Source organism: Plectropomus leopardus, chromosome 10 (genome assembly GCF_026936395.1).
Source record: "Plectropomus leopardus strain MGB_pleo_1.0 chromosome 10, ASM2693639v1, whole genome shotgun sequence".
Lineage (NCBI taxonomy): Eukaryota > Metazoa > Chordata > Actinopteri > Perciformes > Serranidae > Plectropomus > Plectropomus leopardus.
Genome location: NC_142185.1, coordinates 30,608,841 through 30,622,029, shown reverse-complemented (window position 1 = coordinate 30,622,029; position 13,189 = coordinate 30,608,841). Strand labels below are relative to the sequence as shown.

At 38.3% G+C, this 13,189-nt stretch overlaps 1 long non-coding RNA gene across 1 annotated transcript in view; it reads right to left on the bottom strand.

Annotated features, from left to right (window-relative positions):
• Positions 1 to 259: 259 nt before the first annotated feature.
• The window catches only part of LOC148188566 (uncharacterized), a 154,013-nt gene continuing 141,083 nt past the window's right edge, over positions 260 to 13,189 (bottom strand). Inside the window, exon 4 of the long non-coding RNA XR_015777706.1 lies at positions 260 to 574. This is a non-coding gene — a long non-coding RNA (uncharacterized LOC148188566). The remainder of the gene's footprint in view (positions 575 to 13,189) is intronic.

Here is a 13,189-nt window from a genome sequence, read left to right as displayed (position 1 = left end):
CAAAACATCTGTTTAAAACTCTCACACAACTCATGCAGGACAATCGAAGCCTCACTGTTCCAGCTGTGTTTTCAGTGCTTCCCAAACACATGCATTTTCAGAAAAAAAAAAAAAATCCATTCAAAACACTTTCCCATGAACAGTCTCAGAAAAGGACGAGCAGCGCGCCTACGCAAATTGATGAAATACACGTACTTGCCCAAGTGCCACTCATATGCAGAGGTGTTTTAGAAAGTAAAGTTTAAGCAAAAATGCATTTCACAGACTAGTCAGATCAAAGTGCTTATTATCTGATACTAGTCCCAACCTGGAGAGTGTGGAAGAGGCGGGAGCAAGGAAAGACACAGAAGCAGATGGTTTCCAAGAACAGAGACAATAGGGGGGTTAGCTTACCACATTAGCTGTTAGTGGGTCCCTCAGACAAGGACTTACTGGCACTGGTCTCCGCTGTCTTGAACTACAAGATCCGTCTTTAAGTTCAGGTCAGTTTAGGTTGTTTGTGGATGGATCTCTGAAAATACTGCCAAGCTGGTCCTCCACAAGAGTCCATAAGACAGACTTTGATGGGGTGAAGCTGTGGAGAGACCACAGTAACACTTGATCAGCTGCTGCACTCTCACAAACCTGAGCCCCGTCACATTATTAGACGACTCCAGTCGATGCACACAAATGTCACAGTGAAAACGTTTATGTGTACAAAACAGCCCCGTTTTTGCTCTTATTCCAAAAAAATACAATATTTCTATCATGCTGTGTACATGGATAATGAAAAGGAATGTCCCTGTCAGGCTCACAGGGAAAAGACTTCGTTAACGTTATTTCATAACGCAAGTTGCCTACTTTATGTCATTGTCACTGGTAAGAAACTTGTATTAATTCATGTTTAAAATATAAATCACATGCAATCACATGTGACGTGTGATGTGGTATTAATGTTAACTGCCCATGTAGAGTGACCTAGATTAAATATAAAAATATAATATATAAAATATATTTAAAAAATAACATAATATAGAAAAATGTAAATAAATAGGAAACAGTTATCAACTTTTTGTTTAAATGCTATTAGCATTATAATGCAACCCTTCTTATTTTCAGCTTCCATGTTGTTCCCACTTTAGGACGTCAGAGCACATGAACACAACAAAGTCAACAAAAACAACTACTTCCCAACTCAGAAACTACAATCTTCCAACATCACATGAATGCAGCACGAGACAGAGATTACCAAAATAAAACTAAAAGAGGAAATTGACAAAATTAAGAAATAAAGGAAAACATGACATGACACAGGAGCATGACAGTATCACAATACTCTTGTTTAGGAGCAAACTCTGATTAACGTGCCCTAAAATGCAGCTTATAACATCAACATCTGGAAAAGTAGAACAGCTGGAGCCGCTCGTCATTTTGCTTCTTTGCATCAAAGTAGGATTTTTTCACAGTCTACAACTAGTAGCAGATTTGATGAACAGCATGAGCGAAGCCTCCATCTCTCATTCCTTCACCACCTTCTTGAAAAGGTCGATGCTGTGATATTTGCACATCTCAAAAGACCTGTTAATATCTTTCATGAGTGCAGGTGTGTTTCTCCTTACGACTAAAAATGTGAGCTTTTTTTGCATGCATCTCTACCCCATAGCTTTGCAAACTGTTGGAGAGTTGGTCTGTGTACAGCGTATCCATGACAACAGATAGAGCTGGCTGTAAGCAGACAAGAGGCTTTGTGTCGAAAGCTGCAGTAAAAACCCCAGATCAGACGCATATTCAGAATTGGTTGTATAGATGCCAAAATAAGGCTATTTAAACTTGAATAATACCAGTATATACCAGATATGCTAAATTCAGAAAAAGGTCTAATCTCGTACATAGGAGTGGCAGCATATGAGGGGTTTCTGGGAGGTGATAGTCCATGATTTCACAGAGGAACTGTGGATTCAAAACTTCCAGATCAACATTTGCCATAATGCAATGCCATAATACCTGCTGCATCATGCCTGAGGGAGCCAGGTCCTACTGACAAGCAGCCATAGCATCAATGTGACAATTTTTCGAATCACCTGAAACACCACCTCATGTAAGCGTAAAATTTTTTTTGCGATAAATGGGAGTTTTTTGAAAGTTGATGTGTGTCTATTGGGTGTATTTTATTTCGCAATTTAAATTAACCACACCTCACTATTACTTCTCAATGAAAACCAGTCCACAACGTTTAGGAAAAAGAAACTATAACCTCCATTACTGGGAAGATTTGAGATTGACTGGATGAATAAGACTTGGATTATACTGCAAGAGCTGTGTGTGAGTTTGTAAATGGATGTTGATACAGTTTTTCTGATGTTAAATGTGGATACGTTTATACTTGAACTGATAAACAACGTTGTGTTTGGATTCTTTGTTCACCAGAGGCGTGTGAGAGACAGAAAAAGTTTTCTTCAGGAATCCAAGCTAACACGGAGTGAGTAATTGAAACAAATGGTCATTTTGTGGCTGAAGTATTCCTCTAAGGCTGCATTTTAGCTTCAGTGTGGGTTAGAAAAGGAGCTTGCTGCTATAGATCGAGCACAAAAACTCTGAGGCAACCATTCGGTGAGGAGACGACAAGTCTCCAGGCAAATGACATTACAGTCACCCTCCTCCCCCCTCACCACCCCTGCCTCATGTTTCTGTCAGCTCAGATTGTGTAGGAGCCCGTCAGTGTTGTGGCTGAGAGCAGAGTCCAAGGAGTCAGACACCTCTTGTTATCCTGGGGACTGAACTTGTGGGAGGACTGGCTGTCAGAATTCGGCGACAGAGTGCATGAAGCTGCTGAGGGGCAGTCTGAGCGGGTAACACGCTGTGGGTTTCTTCTTTTTTTTCTTTTGTCCAATTCACTTAATGAAGACTGAGGTAGTCCTCCAGCTCTGACCGCACTCAATTCACTGACCATTTATGATCATTTATCCTATTATTATTCTTATTATTATCCTAGTCATTATTTCATTATCCAAGGCAAAGTTCCACCTGCCAACCCAGCATACCTCTCAGAAAAGTCCCGCTCACCTGTCAGCCCACTGATGCTGAAAGTTGCCTTCAGTAATTTTATGGTTATGCAATCAACGTTTAGCCACTTTGGCCCAAATCCATGGAAAAATTTGGTTTGCCATGAATTTAATGATGGATTCTAAACATTCAAAATGCAGCATTTGAGTGCTTTCAGTTTTAAGGTTGTTGTTTATTAAATCAGACATTGATGGTGCAGCACTATATTGTACCTCTTTATAGTTTTTTTTTCGGCCAAAATGTTTTGCACCAGACAAAGAAATATTTCAAAAGAGGTTTTAAAATGATAATTTCTTTAAAAAAAACAACTGCCATAAATGTACTTTTTTAAAAATTAAGCTACACATGTGATTAATCCTGCTCTGTAAGCACTCTGGGCTGCATAATAATATAACAGGTGCTACATACATACAATTTGATTTGGTTTGATTTGATAGATATATTGGCTGCACCCAAATTGTTACTTCTTGATTTTTAATACCTGAAAACTGAAGTGACTTGAAAAACTTGCAAGAATTATTAGCTTAATATTTAAAATTTATTTTTATTTTATATGGTCTAATTTGTATAATTTCCGCACTTTATTCGTTGGTTCTTTTTAAATTAGTGTGGTGCAATTCATTTTTATACACCTAAATACCTTAAGATAGGAACCCAAGAGCCTCCATCACAGTGAGCGTGAAGGGTGCTATATGATAAAGTAATTCTTTTTCTGCAGAGGAATAAAGGACAATATTATCTACATATTTCCATATTGTGCTGCAATTCAATTGAACAAGATGGAGTTAAATACGAATAGAAATGTTTGTAGAGCTCAGCAGGGAAGCCGTCAAGTAGTGGTGCCATGTTATGGAGCGTGCACTGAAATATTTCTTTGAAATGTTTGTTTGTTCCTCAGTTTGATGAGGAAGGTTTATATTACTCAGGAGTTTATTAATGTGTTTAATACTAAAGTGCTTTGGATGGTGGAAATGCAAATTTTCTGTAGCTGCGTTGTAATCTGTGCAGGGTATGAAGAGAGCAGCTGGTGATGAAATAGTGTCAAGCTCCCTGTCTTAGGCTGCATCCACACTAATATGTTTTCCTTTTAAAATGCATAATTATTTCGGTTTCTGGGGCTCCAGCCAGAATACCTTCAACTCTGTGTCATTCAGATAATAATATGCCCATGTTGGTTTTTCTACTTTGCTATTCCCTGAAGAAATAGTAAATGTTAATTGAGTGAATGTTTTTTTCGGTGGCCTAATATTCAGTTCAGAGTATTGAAGACCACATTTACTTGGCATTATTGTGGATCCTTGATTTGCAATTAGTGCAGCACAGATTATTATGGCATGGATTCAAATGTAGCGAAACTGTTAGCTAAATATTCATCCTGTGAACTCCACTTCAGCATAGTGTAACAAAAAAAGGTTAAAAGTTAGTAATGTTTTTTTTACGCCAAATCCCTACCTATGTCGTGTAATTTATTTTAAAAAAGTAACATCAGACATTTTTTTTGCTTCTTTTTTTTGGGGCAGAAATGAAAATTTGTGATTTTCAACATTTGTTGTGTTCTGCTTTTAGGAAGAAGAAGACAGTTGGAGAAAAGTCTGAATAAAAAAGGATTTAGGCACTATGAGATATAAAATCTTATAGGGAAATATCAAGCTACCCATTTTTTTACATTGACATTTTACTGAGAAACTATATGCAAACTAGTGAAACTCCACAGATATTTGATTACCTATACAGGCATATAATATATTTCAGGGTACCTACACCTTTAGTCAAGTAGAATTTAAGACTTAAGACTTTATTTAAAGCCACTTGAACTGAAATGTTATCAATTACTTAAGGTTGGGGGAGGGATTTATTTATTTTTTAAAATATTTATTGTAACATGAAACATAACTCTTTGGTGATGTTAATGCAAGAGGCATTTGGAAAATTATTATCAAATTATCATTATTATTATTATAATTATTAATTAATTACATTTACAATTAATATAAGACTTTTTAATGCCAGCTAAGGCCTTATTTCTTGATTGATGGATTCAGCACCTTTTGAGACTTTTCAGGATCCGCTGGAACCCTGCGTTAGGAAAAACCTAAACTTTTTGCTTAGTTCTATGTACATTACTGCCAATTAACACTGATATATTTTGAAATGCCTTGTGAGAAATATACACCGCTGAAGTGACCACCATTGTTGACTCACTCCCTCAGCTCTCCGAGGGTCAATCTCATCAAGTTCGTTTCAGTTTTCTAGACAAATGAAACAACACTTATGATGGCGGTGGAGATTCCCCTGAGGGCAAGTGCCGAGGGGAAGTCAGCGAGGGCATGTTGACCGACTAATGAAACGCAGCCCTTGCTTGAGGAACATTTGTTTAACTGCACACCGCAGTGCATCTATTAAGACTTTTCTTGTACCAGAGTAGATTAAATAAACAGTGTGTGAGCTCATTGTCATGGAAGAGTTGTCCATCAATGTACAATTTGTCAACAGAGATGACTGCTTTCCTTTTTTCTTGAGGAACGGTTTTCTTCTCGGGGAAATAATTTAGCATTTTTTCAGCGTTCTCTGGTCTGAACAAAGTCATTAATGCTGAAGTTGGTTCATCTCACTTGCTTCCTCTGGGTATAACCAGCTCATTGTGTGTAAAGTGTTCAGATTTAACAGTAATTAGTGCCTGATGTTTGTGGTTTTTCTTGGTTTTTATTGACTTGCATCTTAAAGGTCCAGTGTGTAGGATTTAGGGGGACATATTAGCAGAATCAAAATATATTAAGTATGTTTTTTGTTGTGTATAATCCCCTGAAAATAAGAATTCTTCCATCTGTGACTTTCCAAACAACATTTTTTAAGCTGCTTTCAATCTGAAATCAGGGCTGTACTCGACTAAGAATTATTTTAGTCAAATTCGATTTGGCTGTTCAATACGAATATACGACAATTCATTTTGTTTACCACACAAAGTTTGAAAGCTGAGAAAGGCTCTGCAGGACCTTTAGTGTGACAGCGGCATTCACGTAATATTATATATATTGGAAATGTGCAACAACTGACACTAGATACCAAACAAAGTCAGAGATGTACCATATTAATTTGCTGTCAGCTGTAAATTCACCACTTTTAAGCAGAAGGTCTCCCCTCTCTCCTCCGTGTCGCTCACTGCATGAGGGAGAGTAGCGTGAAAGTGAAGGGCACTCACTCTGCTGCAAAATCTGGGGACCAAAACATCCCCAGGAGTACACTGGACACATGAAAAAGGACTGCTAGGCTGAAAGCAGCCTCAACTGACTGAAGATCTCCGACTGATGATTCGATCTCTGACTTTCAAGGGGCAGTCCTATCTGAAATCCTCACCTCTACACTCAATCACCCAGAATGTTACCCACTCCTCCTTGAAGTCAGTGGTCATGAATTGCTCTGTGATTTGAGAAAATATAAATTTTTTGGCATAGAATGGGTTTGTAAACTGAATAAACGTTCCTATGGAGGTTAGTAGTACTAAGATGGTAGTCTTTTTGATCTTTTCCTGGCTAAAATCCAAACTGTGCTTTATCTTCCAAAAGACCTTATTCAGTTAACATAGCAAGTGAATTCTTCTCATCGAGAAAATCCGGCCCACTGATGTCAGAGTGTCATCTGGGGGAGAAGCCTCTGTCTGGGTGAGTCAGCGAGTGAATCAGAGCATCGGAGGCGTTTGGAAGATGGTGTACAGTTCATAGATATGTGCACAGTTTGTTGAAACACCAGTCGAAGAACTGTTCAGTCATCCAGATTGTCACAGTGGCGGTAAACACAGGCAGATTTCATGTCACTGGTCTGATCACATACTGACAATTCTTGTTGGGTACAGCAGTAGTATTACTGCTACATTTCAGTCTCTTTTTTCTGTTTGTCAGGTGGCATGTCACGGTGTGTCAGCTTTAAACTAAATATGTTCCTCATCAGCATGTGTTGCGGGGTATACGATGTTGACGAGGCTTTCAGTAATAGTTCTTTTTATGATGCAAGTGGCTGGAAAGCTTCACTGCAACACTGTCAGTAGTCAAGACAGGCTATGAGCAGCTCGTGTAAATACTGGGACTGATGACTGATGACTGATGTGAAGGCGTATTTAAAAGAAACAAAAACAAAAAACGAGTCACATGTGTAGTTTGATTTTTTTGAAGGTGAAATAATTTCCTACAATGGATGGACACTGTAGTTCTTTGCAAACATCCCTCAAATTGTGCATCTATAGCACATGCAGAGACGGTCAGCAGAGACATGGGATGCTGAGGCAGCGCCAGCCTCCCATCTGCACTGTTGTTTAAATCTCCCTCTTTTTCTCTGGATTACTGTCTCTCAGTGGACAACAATGCATTCATCACGCCATGATTCACAATCAAGTAACAACCTCTGTGGTTGAAAAATAAATTAAAAAATATCAAAATTAAGCCAACGTGTAAGAGCCAAAAACTGCAGTTCTTCATATGGCCACTTGTGGCTGGCTCCAAAGACCTACCATGTTAAAAATGCCAAACTTTACAGGTACAAAAAACAATTTAGGTCTCTAAAATGTAAAATTCAACTGTGAGGGGGGCGAATGTTTTTAATAACTTTGAGTAGTGCATAATTAAGGGTGTGGCCACCTTCAGGGAGGGGTGGGTGCCCTCCGTTGACAAGCTGCTACCACAGTGACAGTGATGGTAAGGTGACATGAGAATGGCATAACCCCAGAATCACAGAGGCAGGCTGCAGGCAGAGCTGTCGCTACAAAAAAGTCTTGTTCACTGTTTGGTTGTACTAAAAGACCCTCTAAGAAGTCAGATATTCAATTTTCTATTTTGTATTAATGGTTTTACACTTGTTTTTAGCTAGAACAAATTGACAATATCACAGTTCACCATAGCTGTAAATGCACCTTGCCAACCAAGCTAGCAACTAGCCTTTGCTTCACCATCCCGTCAATGTATTATCCAAAAGTTGAGGATGGTGATGGTGAACCAAAATACCAAACTTCAGGCTTCAAAACAGAAATCCTCAAACCAATGGGTGATATCAAGGTGGCTATGTCCTCCATTTTTTATAGTCTATATACATATTGTTCAATAATGGGACATTACATGCAACAGTAAAGACAAAGTCACTGAATATTCTGAATTAACCATATTCACATACCTGCACAAAAATTTAAACGTATAAGGTACTAAGCAGGAATTGTCGGCCACTGTGTGAAAGCGAAAAAGAAAGCCAACCCCTGATTCACTCTTCTTGCATTTCGCCTTGCTATATTTACTGTATTTATTTGGGGAGGGATGGATGCAAGCTAGTTTCAGTCTGGCACCTGGTCGCTACCTTTTTAAAAAGTCCTGACATCACATGTGCACTGTTTTCAGAAAAGTCCAGAAAACAGCAAAATGGGACAAGCATAAGAAATCACAGGCAGAGGGCAGGTTCTCTGCAGATACAGACACTGCCACACACCTCTAGTGGGTTGTATGAAATAAAGAGATTACTTCTGTATTAGTAAACACATTGATTTTTAGAGAACTATACCTTTAATATTACACCATATGCCACTTCTTATTCAACTTCAACTACTCAACTATTCAACTACTAACTAACTTGTTATATTTTTGGTGTCCTGTACTTTTAGTTTTTGTACTTTATAGATAATCTTTATATTTTTAATGTTTATTTGCACTCTATGTGTTTCCTACTTTACTGCAACTGCTGCACTACAGTTTCCCCTCGGGATCTTATCCCATCTTATTTTTGGGTGCCTATTTTCAAATGCGCATTGTTAAATATTTGGTACTCTTGTGAACTGAAGAAGAATAAAGTATGTTGGTATAACTCAAAATAAACAGAAGTGTCATTTTTTTGTCACCCGACCAAATTTTTTTTTTCGGACAACAATAGAGCTCCATGGCACAGATGAATAAATATATGAGGCTTTTACTACACATGTCATGCATGTTAGTTTAATCAATTGTTTCCTCCTTGTTACATAAGGTTGGGTGAAAACAGGAAACACAAAGCTCTCGTCTTATACTGCAGTGATAATTAAAAAACTGAATCTCATTGTACTAAAATGGTTATTCTGCTCCTAATTCTGTCTAGTTATATCAGCAATTATATTGCAAAGTGTTTAATTATAAATGAACATTTATTATTCGTAGAATTCCTCACCGAAAGCGACCAGAAACCTTTACCCTTGTAACAGCAGCTGACACCTCTGTTATAAGGTGTTCTTCCTGAGGCTACATTGTCATTAGTGCAAAATGTCAACACTCCAGGAAGTTAACTTGACCTGGAGGCCTTTGGGAACACTTTGCCCATGTTTTTTTTGCTCCTATTATGTGGCTCTCTGTGGAATATTAGGATGTTTTTTTTGCCAAATGAAGGTGGTGCATTTCAAGTAAAAGAAAAAATATTTCAGTTCAGCAGTGAGATTAATGGCTTCTAGGAGTCGTGTATTTAAGGGAATAGGCAAATTTACATTGTGGAGGTTAACAGAGGGAGGGCACGGTGCCTCTGAATGGGTCAGTGAGAAGACAGATGTCCAGCTGTCTGTACTTTAGAATATTTGGAACCCTCTTCGTTTAAATGGTTAAAAAACAAACAAACAAAAACGAATTATGTCAATCATGTCTGCTAAAACATGGATGCTTCACACACATCTGCCCCCAGGCAGCACAGATAATCTATACAATCAGCACAGTTTCAAGGTGAACACCCAAGATTAGTGTCACCAAATCAGTATCGGACCAAATGTCTCCCCTTCTGTTCCTGATTTATGATGTTGAATAATGTCGAGTAAAGTGTCTCTGCAGAACATTATGGCGCCACAGTGAAGTTCACTTTTGACCTTTTGAATAATAAAAGTGTGTATAGCCTATAAATTCTTGAGTTATGCCAAAAAACACGTTTTGTGTGGTGACAGTGACCTCAACGTTTGACCTTCAAATTCTAATAAGAGTCCTAGTCGACCTTTTCGTCAAATTTAAGAAAAATTCCCTCAATGCTCTCTTGAGATATCACGTTACCAAGAATGAGACGGACGCAAAGGTCACAGTGACTTTGACCTTTGGCCACCAAATTCTATTCAGTCCATCTTGAGCCCAAGTAGATGTCTGTGCCAAATTTGAGGAAATTCCCTCAAGGTGTTCTTGAGATATCATGTTCAGAAAAATAAGACCGATGGGGTCACAGTGACCTTTAACCCATGACCACTAAATTCTAATCAGTTCATCGGGGGGTTTCAAGTAGATGTTTATGCCAAATTTGAGGAAATTTCCTTAATGTTCTTCTTGAGAAATCACGTTCCTGAGAAGTGGACGGATGCAAGGTCACAGTGACATCAACCTTTGTTCACCAAATTCTTATCAGTCTATCACTGAGTCCAAGTGGACGTTTGTGCCAAATTTTAAAAAAATTCCCTGACAGTATTTATGACATTTTCTGTTCATTGTATTAAGGCAGTTGAGGTTACAGTGACCTTGACCTTTGACCACCAAAATTCAATCAGTTCATGTTGAGTCCAAGAGGACATTTGTGTCAAAGTTGAATAAAATCCCTCAAGGTGTTCCTGAAATATCGTATTTACAAGAATCAGATGGATAAGGTCAGTGACCTTGATCTTTGACCACCAAAATCTAATCAGTTCATCCTTGTGTTTAAGGGAAGGTTTGTGTCAAATTTGAGGAAATTCCCTAAAAGACCTTCATGAGATATCACGTTCCAGCGAATGTGACAGATGGATGGACAACCCAAAAACATAAAGCCTTGGCCTTGGCTATCACTGGTGCAGAGGCATAAAAAATTCCCACTTCCAAAATAAATTTTCCTTGTTTGTATTTTTCAAACTGAATCAAGATCAAGTTGTTTGTATTGTGTGAGAAAAAAGCTTAATTTGCTTCATGCATCATTTGTATGCAGGGAAATCATGTTTTAGTGAACATTACCTATGTTTTTCATCTAATTTCTTGCTACAACCATGTCCTGCTGAAAGTTATATTGCCACAGATAAATACAGTACAATATACTTTTGTTCATCAGGGATAACAAGAAGAATATTCATAAAGCTAAAGAATCCTTGGGAAAAAAGACAGAAATAATAGATGCTGACTCAAAGGCAACTCATTTCAGATAATAACCTTTGTGACCCTGGCGAAGTATAACTTATAATTTATTTTGTAATTTGTACTGAACAGATGCAGATGATTAACACTGGAACAAGAGAAAAGATGAGCTCACAATGTCACAATGACATCAGCCTTGTCTCGCCCTGTTCACTCAGCTCTGCATTAAATCTCCAGGTGCTCCCCTCACCAAAGAACTTCAACGGCCAAAGTTTGCTTCTGGCAAAGGACTATTTTTTCTTTGCTCGGCTGAGTTTTCATTTTTAGATATATTGTTTATATGCTACTATTTAATCTATAATATGTGCATCATATTTTACAGATCATCATATCCTCAAATGTGCTGAAAACAGTGACGCCTTCTAAGGTGTCTGTGAAGACGCTCCTCAGCCTGCACAAGCTTGCATCAGGCTGACAAATGATTTGAGAGACTCTTCCTCATGAGGTATAACCACTGCTTCAGTGATAAACAGGTCAGAAACGCATTTTTTCCTTTTAAGTCTCAGCCTGGCACAGCCTCTTAAAGATGTGAATGACGGCCAGTGATTAATGTAATTTAAAAAAAACAACAACATTTATGTTTGGATTCTGACAGCCCCAGTTTAAACTTTTTTTAATTTTATTTTATTTCTTTTTATTAATGACCCCCCACTATTGTTGTACAGTGTTTTGGACCCAGACAACATTTGCGTAAGGGACCCATGTGGGTGGTAAATGAGCTGAAAAAGGGCCCATATATTTTCACAGGTTCAGTATTAGCCCCATGCCAATCGCTTACAAAGGTGGGTTTACCCAAGTGGAACCCAGATAAGATGCCCATTTTGGGCCCGTACACAGGTAGCCCCAGTGTAACCAATGTGGAGCCCACTTGGGTATCCTATCCATGTGGGAACTGTCAACGGGCCATCATGGTACCAGTGAACAATCCCGATTAGGGTACATTTCTCAGCCGTTGCAAACATTAACTGGTGATAAAAACATTTATTTCTCTTAATGAACAAAAGTCATTAAATTCAGTGTGAAACCAAGGCTCTCAGCAGAAAACCACAAAAGTCTTGCAGTGCTGTTTCTCATGCTGCATTTTTATCTTTTCTTGTTTGCTCTAACATGTGAGAGCTCAGAGACCTTGATGTCTTAGGAGGATGACACTAAGTCAACAGGACTTGAAGCTTGTGAGGTTTGGGAACAAAGATAAGGGCCCTCGTTACAGGGTGCATTTTCGAGCAAAGCTCAGGTGTCGATGAGATTTCAAGCGACCTCTTTGGACTCAGTTGCAGTAGAAAAGACACACAGTCACTGGGATATATTAAGTGTGCTTAGTAGTTAAAGAAGGGGAAGGAACATAATGATTTTAATGACCAATAAAGCTGTTAAGTCAGTTAGTTCAGAACATTTAAACCACATAAAACTGTTAATAAATTTGAGGTTCAGAATTTAAATATTGCTGATTAAGAAACTTCTATAAGATAATAGTATGTTTTGTTATGTAACTCTTCACAATACACAGAATCCGCCATCAAAGAAACCTCTTTAGAGCACACAGACTGCCAGATACTGGTGTCAAACAACTGGGATTGATAAGTACATACAAAGTACAAAGTACATCAAATCTGCCATGGAGATTATAATAATAGCTTATAAATGATTTTCTTTGTTTCACTTCCTGTGCCTCTGCAGCCATTCATTTGACAGCCTTTGTCTTTCAGGAACACGTGCTCTCATATTCAGTCCTGGTCTGCACTTTGAATTGCTTTCAGCTCTGTAGATGAAAGAACATTGATTGAACTTCTCGAACTACCATGTGAATATGGATGTAAGCCGGGGTTTAATTTGGGATTTTTCCTGTGTCTGGTTTTAGGGTTGCCATGGGTGCATGTGTGTGCGCATTGACTACAAAGTCAGACTGATATCATTTTGGAAACTGTAAATAAAATATAACAAGGTGAATAAACCCTCTGCTCTGAGCATTAAAATGCAAATCAAAGTCATGCTAAATACTCTGCGCCAAAGTGAAGCTGATGGCG